Source organism: Sciurus carolinensis, chromosome 3, assembly GCF_902686445.1.
Source record: "Sciurus carolinensis chromosome 3, mSciCar1.2, whole genome shotgun sequence".
NCBI classification, from domain to species: domain Eukaryota; kingdom Metazoa; phylum Chordata; class Mammalia; order Rodentia; family Sciuridae; genus Sciurus; species Sciurus carolinensis.
Window position 1 is genome coordinate 60,932,563 of NC_062215.1, and position 18,660 is coordinate 60,951,222.

The window sequence follows — 18,660 nt, forward strand, 5'->3', positions numbered from 1 at the left end:
CCCACCACCAGAGAGAGACAGAGAGAGAGAGAGAGAAGGCAGGTAGGCAGGTAGGCAGGATGTTGGCAAGTCAGTCGGTCTGGGGATGTGGCTCAATGGTTCAGACCCCAGGTCCAATCCTCAGCAAAGAGTGGGGGACAAGCACACATGAAATTAAGTCCTAAATTTTTGAGGCCCTGCTGTGTAGAATTTTGGAATTCAAATATCCTGGGGGCTGGGAGTGTAGTACCTGAGTAGTAGAGCATTTTCCTCACATGTGAGGACCTGGGTTCCATTCCCAGCATCAGCAACAACAAAAATCTTGGCCACTCACCAACTGGGTGACCCTGGGCATATCTTCAAACTTCCTAAAAAGTTTATCCACCCATTCATGAAAAGAAGCTAATAGTAACCTGCCTTAAATAATTGTAATGAGTCTTAGAGAAATAATCAATGTTAAGGGGTTATCTACCCTGTATTCTCAGACATCCTCACTATAGCTCAGGAACAGGAAAATGATACAAAGACAATAAATTTTTTTATATTTTATATACATAAGCAAGGTAAAAGAGACACTGCTTTCCTAGTGTCCAGGAACAGAGAATAAATCAGTTTCACTATCACAAGAAGGTAGAAAGTAAAGGTAAACTGCCTTATTAGTAGTATTATCTTCTTTTCTTTCTCTCTCCCTCCCCAACCCCAAATACTGGGGATTGAATATCTAGGGGTGCTACATCCCCAGACACATTTTTATTTATACTGAGACAGGGGTTCACAAGTTGCTGAGGCTAACCTAGAACTCATAATTCTCCTGCCTCCACCTTTTTTTTTTTTTTTTTTTTTTTGGGTGCTGGGGATCGAACCCAGGGCCTTGTGCTTACAAGGCAAGCACTCTACCGACTGAGCTATCTCCCCAGCCCCATGCCTCCACCTTTTAAGTAGCTGGGATTTCAGGTGTTTCTGCTTGGCTCAACATCTCATTCTAATCATCTTTATTCACATCATATTAATAACAAACAACATTTACTAAGTACCTATTATGTACTGGATGCTGTTCCTAGTCTCTTTAATGCATTAACTCATTTAATACATCAGATAAAACATTTTACATAGCTAGAACAGAGAAAAATAGGTACCATAACATGAATTCAAAGAAAAGAAAGTTTCTTCCAGGCAGAAAAAATTAGAAATAGCTGCCTGGAAAAGAAGTCTCTGGTGTGCAGATTTGAAGGATATACAAGGGAAAGGGAATACAAAGTGAAAGATGAATTACAGAAGATGCAGCAGGCAATAAGAAAAAGCTGAAAAGGCAAGCCAAGACATAAAAGTCTTAGCCTGTTTAGGATTAAACTAACATCTATTAAATATACCATGTTTTGCCATTGTGCCCTTAGCATTCTCATATGCATATGTCATTAAAGACAGTAAAAAGTTGGTTATGAGTTTTCAGCCAAAAAAAAAAAAGTGACTTGAGAACTGTAGTTCAGCAAAATTTTCAGGCTGCTTTATGTAATATCCTACACAATTCCCCTTCTTACTCTCTTCTACAGCTAATACATCCAATTTCTCAATTCTACTTAAGTCACTCAAGCTACAAATCTGAATTACGTAAATTTCCCTCTCCCCATTTCACAACTCATTCATAATTCGACCCCCTAAATCATTCTCAGTCAACATCAACAATTTTCACTTTCACTGTTTTATTTCAAGTATTCATCATTCTTGGGGGGGGGGGGATTTTCAAATCGCCTAGAATATATACAGAATATAACGTACAAATTTTACTTTTTTGGTTCATGTACCTATCCAGTCTCATATCCTATAATCCCCTCTACTTACCAGCATATAAGAAAGAGTTTTTCTGCCTGTATTGTTGTTCCTGCTACCTGAAATGACCTTCTCCTATGGCCACACCAATTGCATTCTTCAAGATTCAGTTTATACATCATCTCTCCAAGGTCTTTAGTGGGGAGATCTGATGGGCCCTGCAATAGCTTAAATGACAGATTTTTTTTAAATATTTTTAATTGTCAATGGATCTTTTATTTTATTTATTTATATGCAGTGCTGAGAATCAAACCCAGGGCCTCACACATGCCAGGCAAGTGCTCTACCACTGAGCCACAACTCCGGCCCCCTAAGTGACAGATATTATATACAACATACCACAACAACTCAGGACACAAATTTAAAATACTAAAAGTCCACTGATTTCCTATCCACTTCATCATTTTACTAAGAATTTAAAGAGGGCTGGGATTTAGCTCAGTTGGTAGAGTGCTTGCCTCCCAAGCACAAGGCCCTGGTGGGTTCAATCACCAGTACTGCCAAAAAAAAAAAAGAATTTAAAGAAAATTTGGGGCTGGGGTTGGGGCTCAGTAGTAGAGCACTTGCCTGGCACATGTGAGGTAATGGGTTTGATCCTCAGCACCACACAGAAATAAACAAACAAAATAAAGGTATTGTGTCTATGTACAGACTCACATATTATTTAAAAAAAAAAAAAAAGAATTTAAAGAAAATTCAAATTCAAGAAAGCTCAAATTTGTCCAATTTCAATCAAGATTTTTCTCCTTTACATAAAATTGAATGACATGAGAAAATATTTTTTTAAAGTTGGGAGCTAAGATTTATCCAAAAGTGAATACGTGATGAGGTTATTGAAATTTGGGTGCGGGGGCAGTAACCAGGAATTGAACCACTGGGCCACATCCCCAGCCCTATTTTGTATTTTATTTAGACAGGATCTCACTGAGTTGGTTAGCACCTCTCTGTTGCTGAGACTGGCTTTGAACTGGCAATCCTCCTGCCTCAGCCTCCCAAGTTGCTGGGATTATAGGCATACACCACCATGCTCAGCGAGGATATTGAAATTTAATGAAAAAATTTGGATATTATAGAAAATTTTCTTTTCTTTTTTTAAGCACAGAGAATCAAACCCAGGGCCTTTAGCATGCTAGGCAACCACTCTGCCACTGAGCTAAAACACCCAATCCCTTAATTTGCCTTTAATAATTCAGCAGTCACTTCAAAATTTACAGTATTATCCTGGTGCTATTACCTTTATAATCACACTTCTCAAAGTAAAGATGTAACATAAACACAATACATTAGAACCATTATTCAAGCTTTTGGGCTCTTTTGACTTGAGCTAAGTTTTCATCACAATGCTATGTCCTTAAAGAGAAATTACTTCCACCTATTGAGAAAAGTAGCAAGGACCTATAAATTAGAGATTAAAAACTATCTCAGACCTTAGTTCTCATTTTTATGGAACTTCATAATGTACCCCCAAAGAATCAATATCACTAGCAAAGATTACATTTAAGATCCAAAGTTCTTTAAATATTTGTTTAAAAATATTATAAATAATACCATATGTGGGAGTCAACCTTGCAACTCCTTTCATCCTCTATCCTTACTTCCTCAATATTTGTTGAATTACTTTTCTTGTGTCCATCTTTACCACACTACTACACCTCACATCATATCTTACATGGATTAATTTCTGCAGGACTCACTAATTCCAGTCTTGGTCTATTAACATCTATCCACTATACAGACCCTATGATCATCTATCTAAAATACAACCTGATCATATCACTTCTCTACTTAAAACAACCCTTTACCGTCGTCCTATTTATTATTTAACAAATATTTATATAACTCTTACTATACACTTGGTAATGTTTTACAACTCCTCACAACAAGCTAGGAGAATTTATATATAATATAATACAGTTATGTAAGCAGAAGTGAATCCAAGTTCCTAAGTCCCAAAGTCTGGGCTCTTAGTCACCCTATCACACTTCCTCCTTATTTCCTAAAAGTCCACACTTTATGAGGTCTCCAATTAGCATCTGGTCAAGTTTCATTTCTTTTTCTCTGTTTACGTTTTTTAGTTGTAGATGAACACAATACCTTTATTTTTTTAACGTGGCACTGAGGATCAAACCAGTGCCTCACACATGGTAGGCAAGCATTCTACCACTGAGCCACAACCCTTAAGTTTCATTTCTTTTTTTTTTTTTTTTTTTTTTTTTTGCGGTGCTGGGGATTGAACCCAGGGCCTTGTGCTTGCGAGGCCTTAAGTTTCATTTCTAATCAAGCCTCACCTAGCTCATACTCAAGTAACATTGAACCCCTTGTAATGTATGCCCTCCCCACTCTGTAATCTTTATGATTCTGTACCTTCCATGACCTCCACCTGCAGCAAATGCATTTTAATTGTTTTGTAAGGTTAGTGTTATCATCTGTTATAAGATATCCCCCAAAAGTTCCTATTAATGCAAGAATATAAAGCGAATGGATTATAAAAACTATAATTTGATTAGTCCATCATACTTTGAATGGTGGTAACTACAGGCAGGTGGACCACGGCTGAAGAAGGAAGTGGGTCACTGCAGGCACATCTTGGAAGAATGCATCTTCCTTGCAGCCCCTTTCCCCTTCTCTTTCTCTGCTTCCTTGCTGCCATGAGGGGAGCAACTTTCTTCTGCTGGGCCCTTACCCCAGAATGCGCTGCCTCACTGTGAGCCCAGAGCAATGGAATTCACCATTTATGGACTGAGACCTCTGAAACTGTGAACCCCAAATAAAAGTTTCCTCCTCTGACTTGATCTTGTTAGATGTTAAGGTTATAGCAATGAAAAAGCTAACTAAAAGTCACTAAGCAATAATAAAAATCATAAATTAATTATTTATTAAACATATAAAATACCAAATGTTTTAGAACTCATGTCTTCAATAATGATTATTACATTAAAATGCACACAAACAGTTGGGCACAGTGGCACACACCAGTTATCCCAGCGGCTCAGGAGGCTTAGGCAGGAGGATCAAGAGTTCAAAGCCAATCTCAGCAACTCAGTGAGACCCTGTCTCTAAATAAAAACACAAAAAAGGGCTAAGGATGTGGTTCAGTGTTTAAATACTTCTGGGTTCAATCCCTAGTACCACAAAAAAAAAAAAAAAAAGTACACACACACACACACACACACAGCAATAACAAAAAATCCCCACCTTTGCTCTCTCTATTTCCCTCCCACCCCAATACTGGGGATTGAACCTAGGGGAGCTCTACCACTGCTCCCAGCCCTTTCTACTTTTTATTTTGAGACAGGGTCTCATTAAATTACTGAGGCTGGCCTCTAATTTGAGATCCTCGTCTCAATTGTTAGAGCAATTGGGATTACAGGTATGGGCCACCACGCACAGCCTCTCTCACTAACTCTTCTCTCTTAATAATACCCACATCCACTTGATAGCCCAACTATCCACCACAAAAAAAAAAAAAAAAAACTCATTACTTTGCTTATTTCTCACCTCCCTCATTGCTCACATCCAATTATATATATATAAACCCTTCAAAAGTTTATTCCTTCAATCTGTACTCCACCATAAATAATATTAGTCTACTAAGTTCCACTGCTGCATTTTCCACAATGCTGACAGTTACCTTTCTAAAAGGCAATCTAATGATATCACTTATTACAACTTAAAATTCTACACTGGTACTCTCAGGGCAAAAGCAGTGGTTCGCAAAAACAAGCAACTACATAATCTATTAAAAATGCAGATATCCCTGGTGCGACATCATGGAACTCTAAGATGGAGCTGTAAATCTACATTTTCATAAGGTAATTCCAATGCAAAGACTATGTACTACCTTGTTCTTTAAGCCAGATGAGAGTAGGTACTCACTCCTCCCCCTTACCCATCATTTCAGTCATTCCGAACTATGTGAAATGTCTCTCATGCTCACCAATTTATTCTTTGACTATGTACAGATTACGTTCGACATACTAATTAATATTCTCCCCACTAATCCCAAACAAAGTAATAAACTTTCTTCAAAAATGTTCAACCACATCTTGGTGAAGACTTACTTGAAAACTCTAAGCCCTCACACCACCAAGTATATATTTTGATTATATCACCTTTACATGTTATGTTTATAAACCTTAAGATCTTTGAGGGCAGAAACTAACATGTTTGTATCCCTAGTCCTTAGTATATCATATAGCAAAATAAATGTTTGCTAAAGAGAAAAATGATGAAAATTTAGAAGAGAAACAAAAATGTAATGGTATTGGATAATGTTTTAAAATGTAGAAACCAAATGAGGTTCTCCATACAATGGAGAGCAAAACAAAAATAACTACAAGGACTGGGGTTGTGACTCAGCGGTATAGAGCACTTGCCTAGCATGTGAGGCACTGGGTTCGATGCTAAGCACCACATAAAAATGAATAAATAAAATAAAGGTATTGTGTCCATCTACAACTAAAAAACAAATTTTATTTTAAAAAAAACCTGCAAGAACTGTAGTAACTTCAATTCTCAAAAACTGTCTTGCCTTCAAATTACAAATTCTCCTTAACATAAAATAAATATCTCTTTCAAGACATGAATCTAATAGATGTTTTTTATTTTCTTTTTTTTTAACCAGTTGTTTTTATAGTAAGACTCTAGCCAGGAGCAGAAGAGCACACCTGTAACACTAGCAACCAAGGTTGAGCAGGAGGATCCCAAGTTCAAGGCCAGCCTCAGCAATTTAGGGAGACCCTGTCTCAAAATAGAAAATAAAAGCTAGCCAGGGGTGTGCATGCCTATAATGCCAACTCTTGGGAAGCTGAAGCACAGGATTGCAAGTTTCAGGCCAGCCTGGGCAACTTAGCAAGACCCTGTCTCCCCCCTCAAAAAAATGCTCAGTGGTACAACTTCCCTGAGTTCAATCCCCAGTACCAGGCCAGGGTGGATGGGTTGTTTTAATAAGTAGAGAAGGAGAGAGAGAGAGAAAAAAAAAAAAAAAAAAAAAAAAATCTGCCTTATTGTCATGTATAACCAATTAGAACAAATAAAAAATAAAAATTATAAAAAAATGTTTAACCAACTGGCTTACTAAAGGACAGACTAGGGAAAGGAAAAGGAACACCTTTACAGTAGAGAAAACTTGGCAACTACCACATTAACTAAGTGATGAAGGTTAACATCATCAGTGATGTTTGTAGGTATCATATAACCTCTGATGTGACGTGATGAAAAGTACAGTTCACCTCTATGCTATTTTCTTCCCGAAAACCCACAGACTCAATCTAAATCATAAAAAACATGAGACAAACCCAGTTTGGAGAATATTCTACAGGGCATCTGACCAGTACTACTCACAACTACCAAGTTCACAAAAAACAAGATTGACCATCACAGACCAGAAAGAGACTAGGGATACATGACAACCAAATGCAATGTGGTACCTTAAACTGGATCTAGAACACAAAGACTTTTAGCTAACAATAATATACTAAGGTTTTTTCCTTTTTTCAAGTACTAGGTAATTAGCCCAGGGCCTTGCACAAGCCATACTAGTTTGGCAAGTGCTCTACCACTCAGTTACCTCCCCAATCCTTTTATTTTAATACAGGGTCTTGCTAGGTTGCCCAAGTTGACCTGGAACTTGTGATCCCCCTGCCTCAGGTTCCTGAGTAACTGGGATGACAGGTGAGCGCCACAGTGCATACCTCCACAGTTAGTTTCTTAATTTCTACAATTGTACCACAGAAACTGAAGGTGTTAACATTAAAGAAAATTGGGTGTAGAGTATATTGAAAAGCTCTCTGTGCTATGTCTACAGCTTTTCGGTATATCTAAAAATTTTTCCAAACTAAAATTTATATTTAAAAAAAGGGGGAAAAGCCGGGAATGTATACAGCTCAGCAGTAGAGCTACACTAGCATGCACAAGGCTCTGACTTTGATGCTCAGTAGCAAATATAAAAACACATTAAATGCATACATACATAAGGGGATATAGGAGCTTTTTACATTAATAATTAAAATCTCAGACAAAAACAATTGTAGCCAGGCACAGTGGCACATGCCTATAGTCCCAGCTCCTGGGAGGTTGAGCCACTGGAATTACAGGTATGCACCACCTCACCCAGATTGTAGTCAACATTATTTTTAATAAAATATGGAAAAATAGATATGCTGGGTAAGGTGGCCCAGGCCTGTAATCCCAGGGGCAGTGGAGACTGAGGCAGGAGGATCACAAAATTTGAAGCCAGATTCATCAATTTACCAAGGCCTAGGTAACTTGGCAAGACCCTGTCTCGAAAAATAAAAAATAAAAACAGGATAGGGATGTACCTCAGGGGTTAAGCCCAGTATTTTTTATCTTTTTTTAGGTACTGGGAATTGAATCCAGTACCAAAAAAAAGATAAAAAATACTGGGCTAGGATGTAGCTCAGTTATAGAACACTTTCTGTGGGAGGCCCTGAATTCAACTGCCAGCACTGCCCCCCCCCCAAATATATATATACTGTACACATACAAAATACTAGTATCATAAAATGTATCTTCTATCTTTGCCATAAGTTAAAACATCTACAATGTACAAATTCTTAATAAATAAAACTTTTTATAATGCTTTCAAAAATTAAAAATTATCGGAGTTGGAGGTATAGCTCAGTAATAAAGCACATATATGAAGCACAGGCCTTGGATTCAATCCCAGCACCCTCACACACACACATGAGAATTCTCAAAATTTCCCCAGATTCTTAATCTCACTACTATCAAAAGATAGTATCTCAGAAAATTTCTGAACAGCCTCAATTATCAACTCTTGTCAACATAAAGAGCCCCTAGCACAGTTACCAAAATGCATATGTAATTTGTCCACCTGCATTAATTCACTTTTTAGAGTTAAAAATTTTGGGGGGGGAGCTGGGGAGATAGCTCAGTCGGTAGAGTGCTTGCCTCGAGAGCAGGAGGCCCTGGGTTCAATCCCCAGCCCGCCAAAAAAAAAAAAATTTTTTTGAAGTGTGATCATGTTCCCTGGGACAACATAAAAATCTCTATAGAGAAACTAAAAACACTTGCCCCTCCCCACCCCCATCACCTTAATTCTGGATGGATCACTATAGTTAACTTTAGTATAGAACGTTTTCCAACACCTACTTCCACCCTAAAACTGCTGGGGATCTAACCCACAGCTTAGGACATGCTAGGCAAGTAATGTACCACTGAATGACACCTCTACCCCAGCACATTTCTTTTCCCACAGTACTGCATTCAATCAACTGCAACAAGTAGTTACCTCTAAAAGCAGTTTTAGGCACTTTGACAGTTCCTACTCAAACGCCTAAGGCCTTGTACATGCAGAATAGTCAATTATACTAGATATGTTATTAAGCACCAATTTAAATGATGCATGAAACAAAGGCCAGACTGTCATCATTTTAGGAAGTAAGTTTTAAAAGATAAAGAATCCAGTTAGAAAAGGAAATGTAAGCCAATACCCACGTGGTATAGTGACTATATTATTTTTACCTCATTCTAGCCATTAACCTGTAATCTTACAAAAATAAATTATTAGAATTTTAGTTCTCTCATACATAAAAATGCCAATCTAACTTAAAAAGTAGTTGAGAAAACAAATGAAAATGAGTACCAAGTTCAATACTTATGAAATTTTTGAGAAATATAATAATGTTGAATGACAATACCTTTCCAGAAGTATCCTTAAGTGCAGATTAGTCCTAACTACTTATGTTTCAACCAAGTCACCATCTTTTAAAGAGAAAACAATAAATCAAAATAATAAGCATATATGATGAAAGTATTCAATGAGTATAAAGGACAATATCAATTAAAATCTGTAACTGCCATACTGAGTATAAAAATTAAAGGTTAAACTAAGGTTCCATTTAAATGACTAGGCAGGGCTGTGGCTGTATCTCGGTGGCAGGCACTGGGTTCAATTCTTAGCACAACATAAAAATAAACAAAGTACATCTACAATTATAAAAAAAATTTTTTTCTTAAAAAATGACTAGGCAAAGTGTCATACCAAACCAGAAACAAAGCTAGAACAATCCAAAAAGCCTTCACTGCAGTTAACTACTGAGTTACATAATACAGCATCCTTCTTCATGAAATACAGATTTCTCAATATGCTTACACTTCAACAACTAAGGTTCACACTCTACAGTTAATAATCTTCAGGAGAACAGCAGATTTGTTATTTTTTTATTTTGCTTCAGTATTCATAATTGTATGCCATTAGTTTTACTTTAAATAGAGCAACTTTTCAAGTAAAAAAACTGTAACAATTAATTGTCCAAGACAACAATAGTGGCAAAGAATTTCCAATTCAAACATAATTCTTTCTTTACAAAGTACACAGAAACAGGTCACCTTCATAACAAATTATTTTCATAACAGAGACTTAGAACTAAGTAAAACATCTCAGTCTGTAGGGTATAACTAAATCTCAGAGCACTTGCCTAGCAGGCCCTTTATCCCTAGAACTTAAAAAACAAAAAACAAACAAAAAAAAAAAAAACCTGTATTTATAGTGGGGACCACAGACATGACCACCTTGGTTTAAAAACCAACTTGAGCCTCAATTTCCTTTGGCAAAATTGTGCATGACTCACTGCTTTAGAGCTTAATGGTAAAAATTGGACAAATTCATTCTGCCTAATATTTTGCTTTGGATTTATTTTTTAAGACATCTCTACCTTAATGTTGACAACTTCTACATTCTCTGTGGCTTATTTATCAAGATGGGTTGTGAATAATATGAGCCACATTCAGACACAGATATTTTATATATAAATATATATATATATATATATATATATATATATATATATATATGCCTTAGTATATAACCAAAAGGGAGACATTTATTCCTTTTTTAAAATATATACAAAGCAACATGGATAGTCTAAGCTAGAACAACAAAAATTATGAGATACTAATTTCCTTCCCAGAATTATCTCCAAATCTTTTTACACTACAGATATTTTACCTGGAAACATCTATATATTAGAAAATTTAAAACAGATTCCAAATAAAGTCACTAAAAGTAAAATTCATCCCAAGCTCATTAAAAGTTTTGTATTTATAGGACTGCAAAAATTTTTAAAAATTGATCTCCAAATTAAGCAAAATATTCTCCCACATGTATCGGAACATATATACACACACAGGCCTTGCTCTCTTACTTAAGTCAAATTATCTGAAGATCCTGATCACTGAAAAATCAACACCCTGTGCTTTTATAACTACAAATAGTAGAGATAGGGATAGGTTAGACACACAATAGAGTAAATGATCCTTCCCAACCTACTCATTCCTTACTATATTAACCCTTCTACTTTATAATCACATTAAAAAGAACAAAAATGTAAAAACATAAGTTGACAATTATAAGGCTCATCAAAATCATATTCATCTCATTAATCTGAAATTATTTTTAAAAATGTCTACATACGAATGCTCCATACAAGATATTAAAGTGACCTACCCTCTCTTATGGTAGTATCTCACAAAAAAGTCCCTTTCAAGGGGTAACACAAGAAAAAAAGATCCATGCAAAGAACATATAATGTGAGTTATTTTATCCTTTTTTCCTTCATCTTTAATGTTCATTACTTAAAAATCAAAGATAGTTAACTGTTTCAGTGCAAGTTAAAGTAAAACAAAACATATGTACTATTCTTATTAGATTTGTTTGCAGAATACTTACTATTTCTTGTCAATTATTTCTAGAATTCATTAATTTATACTTATTTGACTAGAACAAGAAAAAACATTAACAAGAGTATATATGTGTGTATATGTGTTTTACATACACTAATAGACAATAAGTCTGCTTTAGAGCAGGGATATTGTATTTTATTCCAATTATTCAATGCCCATCTTGCAAAAAAGATGGAACACATGAGATTTTAAGATTTGCTACGGAGAAATGCCTTTGTTAAAGCAACAATTAGTATCAACCTTACAAAACATAGAAGAGAAAAATGCTATGAAAGGGCAATCTGGCATTTCACAGCTCCTGTTCCCTTACTCCACCCAGTCTTCCCGGCTCAATGGCTGTTCACAGCATCCACAAATATTAGTCCATTTTTTTAAAAAAGAGGTGGGAGGAGGTACCAAAATACAGACTGCTCCATCAAAATAAACATATTCAGAATTTTTTTATGTGTAAAAATTGGGTTCCTTTCTCTGATCTCAAAAAATATACTAGCTTAAATGTGTTTTAGGAGGTACCTTCTTAACAATCCAAACAATGATCATTTATAATATAAAGAATAAATCATCCCGTAAATTACTTTTGCTTTAATAAAAACCTCAATTTGCACCTGCCAATTATTTTGCAAAACTGTTCTGAAAGACCCTCATTAGAGATTAAAAGACACCTAATGCCTTAATACCAAACCAGAATTTTTTATGTAAAAGCTTTTAACATATCTTCAATGTTATATCACTATCCAACATATACAAGTAGGAAATATTCCCCATTAAGGGATTGAACCCTGGAGCAATCAAGCTCTACTGGGGGAATGAGGGGACGGGGGCGGGGAAGGGGGAATTAAGCAAATACTACTGTGGAAAAGGGGAAGGGATGACAATATTACTGTATGAGCGGCCCAAGCACTGTCTCCTCCACCCTAGCCTCAAAAAGAAATTCACACAAAACAATCCACCCCCAACAAAAATAGAATTGCCAAAAATGGCACAAATATTTTGTTTAGCCTCTAAAATGTTATGAGTCTTAAGGACTGTGTGCTTAAAGTAAAGGCTGGAATAACAAGAGTTATCTTTATTTTCTTCTGAGAGACTCTAAGGAAGGGGGGGAGGAGACCTTGGCATGACATCGCCCATTGAGAACAAGACCACAAATCTGGTCCTTCTCTTCAAAAGCACAATTTCTTAACTGAAGACTGGTATGAACTGGACCCAAACCCCAACCTGAAAGGAAAATGTCCTACCCTCCTCCCAAGGAGTTTCTTGCTAAGTCACTGAAGAAAGGCAGAAAAACAAATAAAGCCGGCACCTTGTTCTCTCCTATCTCAGATACTGAAAATATCCTCCTCTCCAATGTGATGTTTTAGAGAGGAAGAGTCAAAACCTGCCCACCACCTCAAAGACATTTTCTCACCTGGAAGTCTAGAGGGTAAATAAATACAGGCACTGCATTTCCTAAAGCAATGGGGAGATCAGATGAGAGGAAGGGGAATGGCAAAGGCCCTCGAAGCTCAGTGTTAACATCGTCAAAAGGCAACTCCCGTCCGAGAAGCGGTGGCAGAAAAGAAACCCTGCCCGATTTGGTGGGTGGATGCTGCAGAGTGTTCGAACAGGGGGGCCGGGCCGCAGAGGCTGGACCACTGCATCGGGTTGTGGGGGAGGGGGTGCCTGGGAGCGGCGGTCCATCCTCCTCAGGTCAACCCCATCCTAAGGACAGGTGGGGGACGGAACGCCCGGAAGGTCCTGTAGGTGCCTAAGCCCGGGCCCCGAGCCGACAGCCGCGGAGGGGTGGGGACTGCGGAGCTCGCCTCCGCGGTCGGGGAAAGGAGGAGGGCCAGGCCCTCTCCCCAAGATCAGAGAGCGACCTGCTCCCCACGCCCTTCCTACCCAAGAATACTTTTCTTGCTAAGTCACCGCGGAGGAGGGCGATCCCTTGTCTGGGAAGGCCGCGGGTGGAGTCGTGGCGGTCCCGGGAGCCCCCGATCCCGGGCCGGGAGGACGCGAACCAGGGCAGCGCCCTCCCCGGCCAGGCCCCCCTCCTCCGTGCCTCTCACTCAACGGCCGTCGCGGCCGCCATTTTGAGAGCGAGGAGAGAAGAAGAAGGAGGAGGAGGCGGCGGCAGGGGGAGGGGAGAATGGGAGGGAGGGGACCGGCGCAGCCACATCGTCAGGCAGTCGGGCCCGGCCCGCAGCCACCCAAGCGCGGTGGAGGAAACAGGGGAGCGTATAGACCCTTGTCGCCTTACCGGAGCGCTGCACCGCCGCCTCCGCAGGGCCTCTTCCGTCCTTCACTCCCATCCACCGGCGGGGGAGGGGGAGAGGGAGAGGGAAGGGAGGAAGGAGGGAGGGAGGGAAGGAGGGAGGGGGAGGATGGCGCGCTGGGCCCGGTCCCGGGGAGGGGGAGGGGAGGGGAGCGGGCGGGCTCCTCGGCCGTTCCGGGGCTCGAGCCCAAGCCCGGCGCTCGAGGTTTCTCTCGCTCGCGCCCGAGCGTTCCCCTCCTGCTCTTTCTCGCTCCCTAGACCCTCTGGTCGCTGCTCGTTCGCTCGCTCACTCGCTATCTCGGCCGCCGGACTCCGCCGCCGCCCCGCCGCTCCAGCTCCGTCTGTCACAGGAGCTGCCCCAACGCCCTGACGTCACCGCGCCGCCGCCGCCGCTGCCGCCGCCGCCGCCCCAGACCCGCCAGGAAGAGGGAGGGGAGCGGAGGAGGGGCTGTGGCGCATGCGCCGGACTGGGCCAGACCGGGAGCCGCGCTGTCTTCCTGCTAGCGGCGGGGCGGCGGCTGCGGGTGCTCTTTGGCGGTGCGGTGGTTCGGGCGATCGAGTTTGCGCACGAGGAGCTCTTTTTCATTCTTCCTGTGCCTCTGTAACCTTGGGAAAATGTTCTTTTTTTCCTGGACCCTCATCTGACGGCTGTGGCCCCTCACGAATTCGCTCTGCTCGCCTCACCACCCTACTTCTATCCTCATACTGCGCTTTCCCGGCTTTCCCGACAGCACGGACCGGTTGGCATCTGTGCCTCCTGGGCCCGGGTAGGCTTGGAGAGTCAGCTGAGCTGTGGCCAGAATGTTGCCCCTTTTACCTCCGGCCTGCGGGATTATTTCACAAAAAAAGAGGAATAGATTGGTTGACTTGGGAAGAAGCTGTTGAGTTTAAAAGGCAGATGGAATGCCTTCATTCTCTTCCTTTCTATTACAGATTTTTTAGAGGATTCGCTTTTGGGTGTGATTCAGCTATCTTTTAGTCACACACACATACATCAGAGACTCTTGAAGTCTCGGAACTGGCATCCAAAAAAAGACCTGAAACTTTATTCCTACTAGGAGTGCCTGTGTGTTTGCCAAATTACGAGTTGAAATATTGATGACAACTAAATCTTGGGAATGTGTACTGAGTTTAGAAAGGCCAGATTTGAGGTTATGAATAATTCAATACAGGATACTCTTAATAAGAGGTGTTGAATGAAATTACTTCATCATTAATTTGTATTGTTCAAGGAAACTTCTTGAAACATAGGCTTAGGTTTACTAACATTTGATTTGATTTGATTTTTGTGCTGAGGACTGAACCCAGTGACACTCCAGTAACTCACTGAGTTACATCTCCAGTCCTTTTATTTTTGTTTTGAGACAGTCTCACTAAATTGCTGAGGTCAGCTAGCCTCAAATTTGTGATCTTGCTTCCTCCTCTCCAGTCTCTGGGATTACAGGTGTGCTCCACCTTGCCAATTTATGTGTACTTATTTTATTTCTTCCATCTATGTAAGTAAATATATACACTGCGTTGGAAAGCCACACACTTAACATTTCTGGTGTAAATCCTGGTCCACCTCTCGCCAGAAGTGTGACCTTGAGTAAATTATCAGACCTCTTTTTGGCTGCTTTTTCTTTCATTTTGTGTGTTTGCACATACCACATATTGAACCCACGGGCTTTCTACCACTGAGCTACTTCCCCAGTCCTTTTTATTTTTTTATTTTGACACAAGGTCTAGCAAAGTTGCAGGTGTAGCCTCAAATTTGCGACCCTCTTGCCTTAACCTGAGTCTCTCAGATTACAGGCATTCACCATCAGGCCCAGCGAAGTCTCAATTTCTGTTTATAAAATAGACATAACAACCTGGCCTGGTGGAGAACACTTGTCCCAGCTGCTGGGGACACTGAGGCACGAAGTGTGCTCAAGCCCAGGCTGCTTGGAAACATGGAAAGACCTTGTCTCTTAAAAAATAATAATCAGGGGCTGTGATGATTGTGGTTCAGTGGTAGAGTGCTTGCCTAGCATTCAGGCACTGGGTTTAATCCTCAGCACCACATAAAAATAAATAAAATAAAGGTAGTTGTGTCCATATACAACTAAAAAAAATTTTTTTTTTAAAAGTAATAATCAGGGCTGGGGTTGTGGCTTAATGGTAGGGTACTTGCCTAGCATGTGTGGGGCACTGGGTACAATCCTCAGCACTGCATATAAATAAATAAAAGTCCGGGCTGGGGATATAGCTCAGTTGGTAGAGTGATTGCCTCGCATGCACAAGGCCCTGGGTTCAATCCCCAGAACCAAAAAAAAAAAAAAAAAAAAAAAGTCCATTGACAACTAAAACATATTTTTTTAAAGTAATAATCAGCCCAATAAAATACACTTAATAAATAACTTGTAAGGTTTTAATGAGAAATAGAAGATCTGTCTCACCTTTGTGTTGACTCAGGTAACTCATGTAACAATTATTATTGCTTAGTACCAAAACAAGTCTGTTTTTATCAGGAAAAGTTGTTTGTATTCATGAAAGTATTCAAAAGCAACATGGGCCAATAGTCCAGAGAGTTTGGGTTTTTATTTTCATGAAGGAAGAGAACTAAATTAAATGGGTTTTGGAAGGTCTTTTCCTAGTTTTGGTTTGGGGTTCTCTAGTTGGAAATAAAGACAAGGTAAGGCACGGAGGTTTTGGCTTTGCTTTTACTTACATCCAGAAACAGTCAATAAATTGATCCAGGTACAGTGGTGCATGCCTGTAACCCCAGAAACTTAAGAGATTGAGGCAGGAGGATCACGAGTGAGAGGCCAGCCTAAGCAACTTAGCAAGACCCTGTTGCCATCAAAAAAATTAAAGGCACTAGAGATGTAGCTCAGTGGTATAGTACCCCTGAGTTAAATATCCATACCAAAAAAAAAAAATGAAGAAAAAGAAAACCCACAGAATAAGTTAAACCATATTCCCTACCCCCCACACACACCTCTTTTTGGAGGGAGTATGAGAGATTGAACCCAGGGGTTCTTAACCACTGAGTCACATCCCAGCATCTCAGCCCTTTTTGATTTTTTATTTTGAGACAAGGTCTCACTACCACACCCAGTCAAACTTTAAAATCTTAAATCTTGTTCTAAGAATCCACCCTCCTTGCATTTTTGCATTTTAAAATATTCAGTACTGCCTGGTATCATGCTGCTTAATATTTAATCAGCTGAGTAAATCCATTTTTTATTTTTTAACAAATGATCTAAAAGTCAACAAAATTGCTTCACAGGACATCAGAAGCTCATTGATAAATACCAATTTAATACAAATAGGTAGTACTAATCTATAAACTTTGAGCTCACAAACTCATGTATTTAGAAACCTTTAAAAACCTTTAAAATTTAAAGTTATGCCCTAAATTGAGGTCAGATTTTTTTTTTAATAGCAGTTCTTCAAAATACAATAAACCCCCTTTGGTGGAAGTTATGAAAACTTTCTCCCAGGCACACTCATACATTGCTGGTGGAGTTGCAAATTGGTGCAGACACTCTGGAAAGCAGTATGGAGATTCCTCAAAAAATTAGAATGGACGCACCATTTGACCCAGCTATCCCACTCCTCGGTTTATACCCAAAGGACTTAAAATCAGCATACTACACTGATGTAGCCACATCAATGTTCATAGCAACTCAATTCACAATAGTTAGATTGTGGAACCAACCAAGATGCCCTTCAATTGAATGGATAAAGAAACTGTGGTATATACACAGTGGAATATTACTCAGCCATAAAGAAGAATAAAATTATGGCATTTGCTGGTAAATGGATGGAGTTGGAGAATATCATCCTAAGTGAAATAGGTCAAGCCCAAAACACCAAAGGCCGAATGTTTTCTCTGATAAGTGGATGACAATACATAATGAGGGGTAGTAGTGGAAGTGGGGAGAGAAGAATGAAGGAACTTCGGATGGTGTAGAGGAAAATGGAGCGGGAGAGGGTGGAGGAAGGAAAGATAATAGAATGAGACAGGGGGGAGGGGAAAAATATAATAAACATCATTACCCTATGTAAACGTAAAAAAAAAATAAATAAATAAATAAATAAATAAAAAAATAAAGTAACAATGTAAATGCAAAAAAAAAAAAAAAATAGAATGAGACAGACAGCATTACCCTATGTATATGTATGATTACATGAATGGTGTTAATCATCTACATTGTGTACAATCATAGAAATGAAAAGTTGTACTCCATTTGTGTATAATGAATCAAAATGCAGTCTGTAAAGATAAAAATTTAAATTAAAAAATACTGTCTCCCTAGATTATGATTTTTCTGAACAGAAAACGGTTACATGCCTAATCTGATGTGAAGCAATGTATTATGGTTCTGTGCACATTTCTTTCAGTTAGTTGCTAACACTAGAGATCCATTTTAATAAACACTTATCTACTGAAAATGGAAAATTAGGACAGCTGTGCTATTAATCATAATTTATAAGGACTTATATCCATCCAAAAAACATTGAATAATGGATATTTTGAATGATCTTTCTTGAAAAAAAAGTAAACCAGACAGAGTGGCTCATGCCTGTAATCCCAGCAACTCCGGAGGCTGAAGCAGGAGGATCTGCAAATTCAAGACCAGCCTCAGTAGTGTAGTGAGGGCCCCTCTCAAGTGAAATAAAAAGGGCTGGGGATGTTGCTTAGTGGTTAATGCCCCTGGATTCAGTCTCTAGTACCAAAAAATGTATAAACATCCATTTTACTTACCACAATCTAACAATCTCTCCATTCATTTGAATTGCAAATCTTTATTTTTCCAGTAGAAATTTTCAAAATGGAAACATTTGTTTCAACTGCTGCAGTAAAATTAGTGTTTAAACAATTCTGCAAATAAGCTGACTGGAAGAAA

At 39.2% G+C, this 18,660-nt stretch overlaps 1 protein-coding gene and 1 non-coding gene across 4 annotated transcripts in view; one reads left to right on the top strand and one right to left on the bottom strand.

The window, feature by feature from the left end:
* The window catches only part of Pafah1b1 (platelet activating factor acetylhydrolase 1b regulatory subunit 1), a 77,775-nt gene extending 63,630 nt beyond the window's left edge, over positions 1-14,145 (bottom strand). For 2 of the 3 annotated variants that reach the window (XM_047544348.1, XM_047544349.1), the window contains exon 1: positions 13,769-14,145. The gene's annotated coding sequence lies outside the window, so the exon portion shown is untranslated. Of the gene's footprint in view, positions 1-12,937; positions 13,579-13,768 lie in introns of those variants that run through there. The other variant, XM_047544350.1, reaches the window with a different exon arrangement.
* Trnas-cga (transfer RNA serine (anticodon CGA)) lies at positions 8,709-8,780 on the top strand. Its single transcript has one exon. It is a non-coding gene; the product is annotated as a tRNA-Ser (tRNA).
* Positions 14,146-18,660: the final 4,515 nt, after the last annotated feature.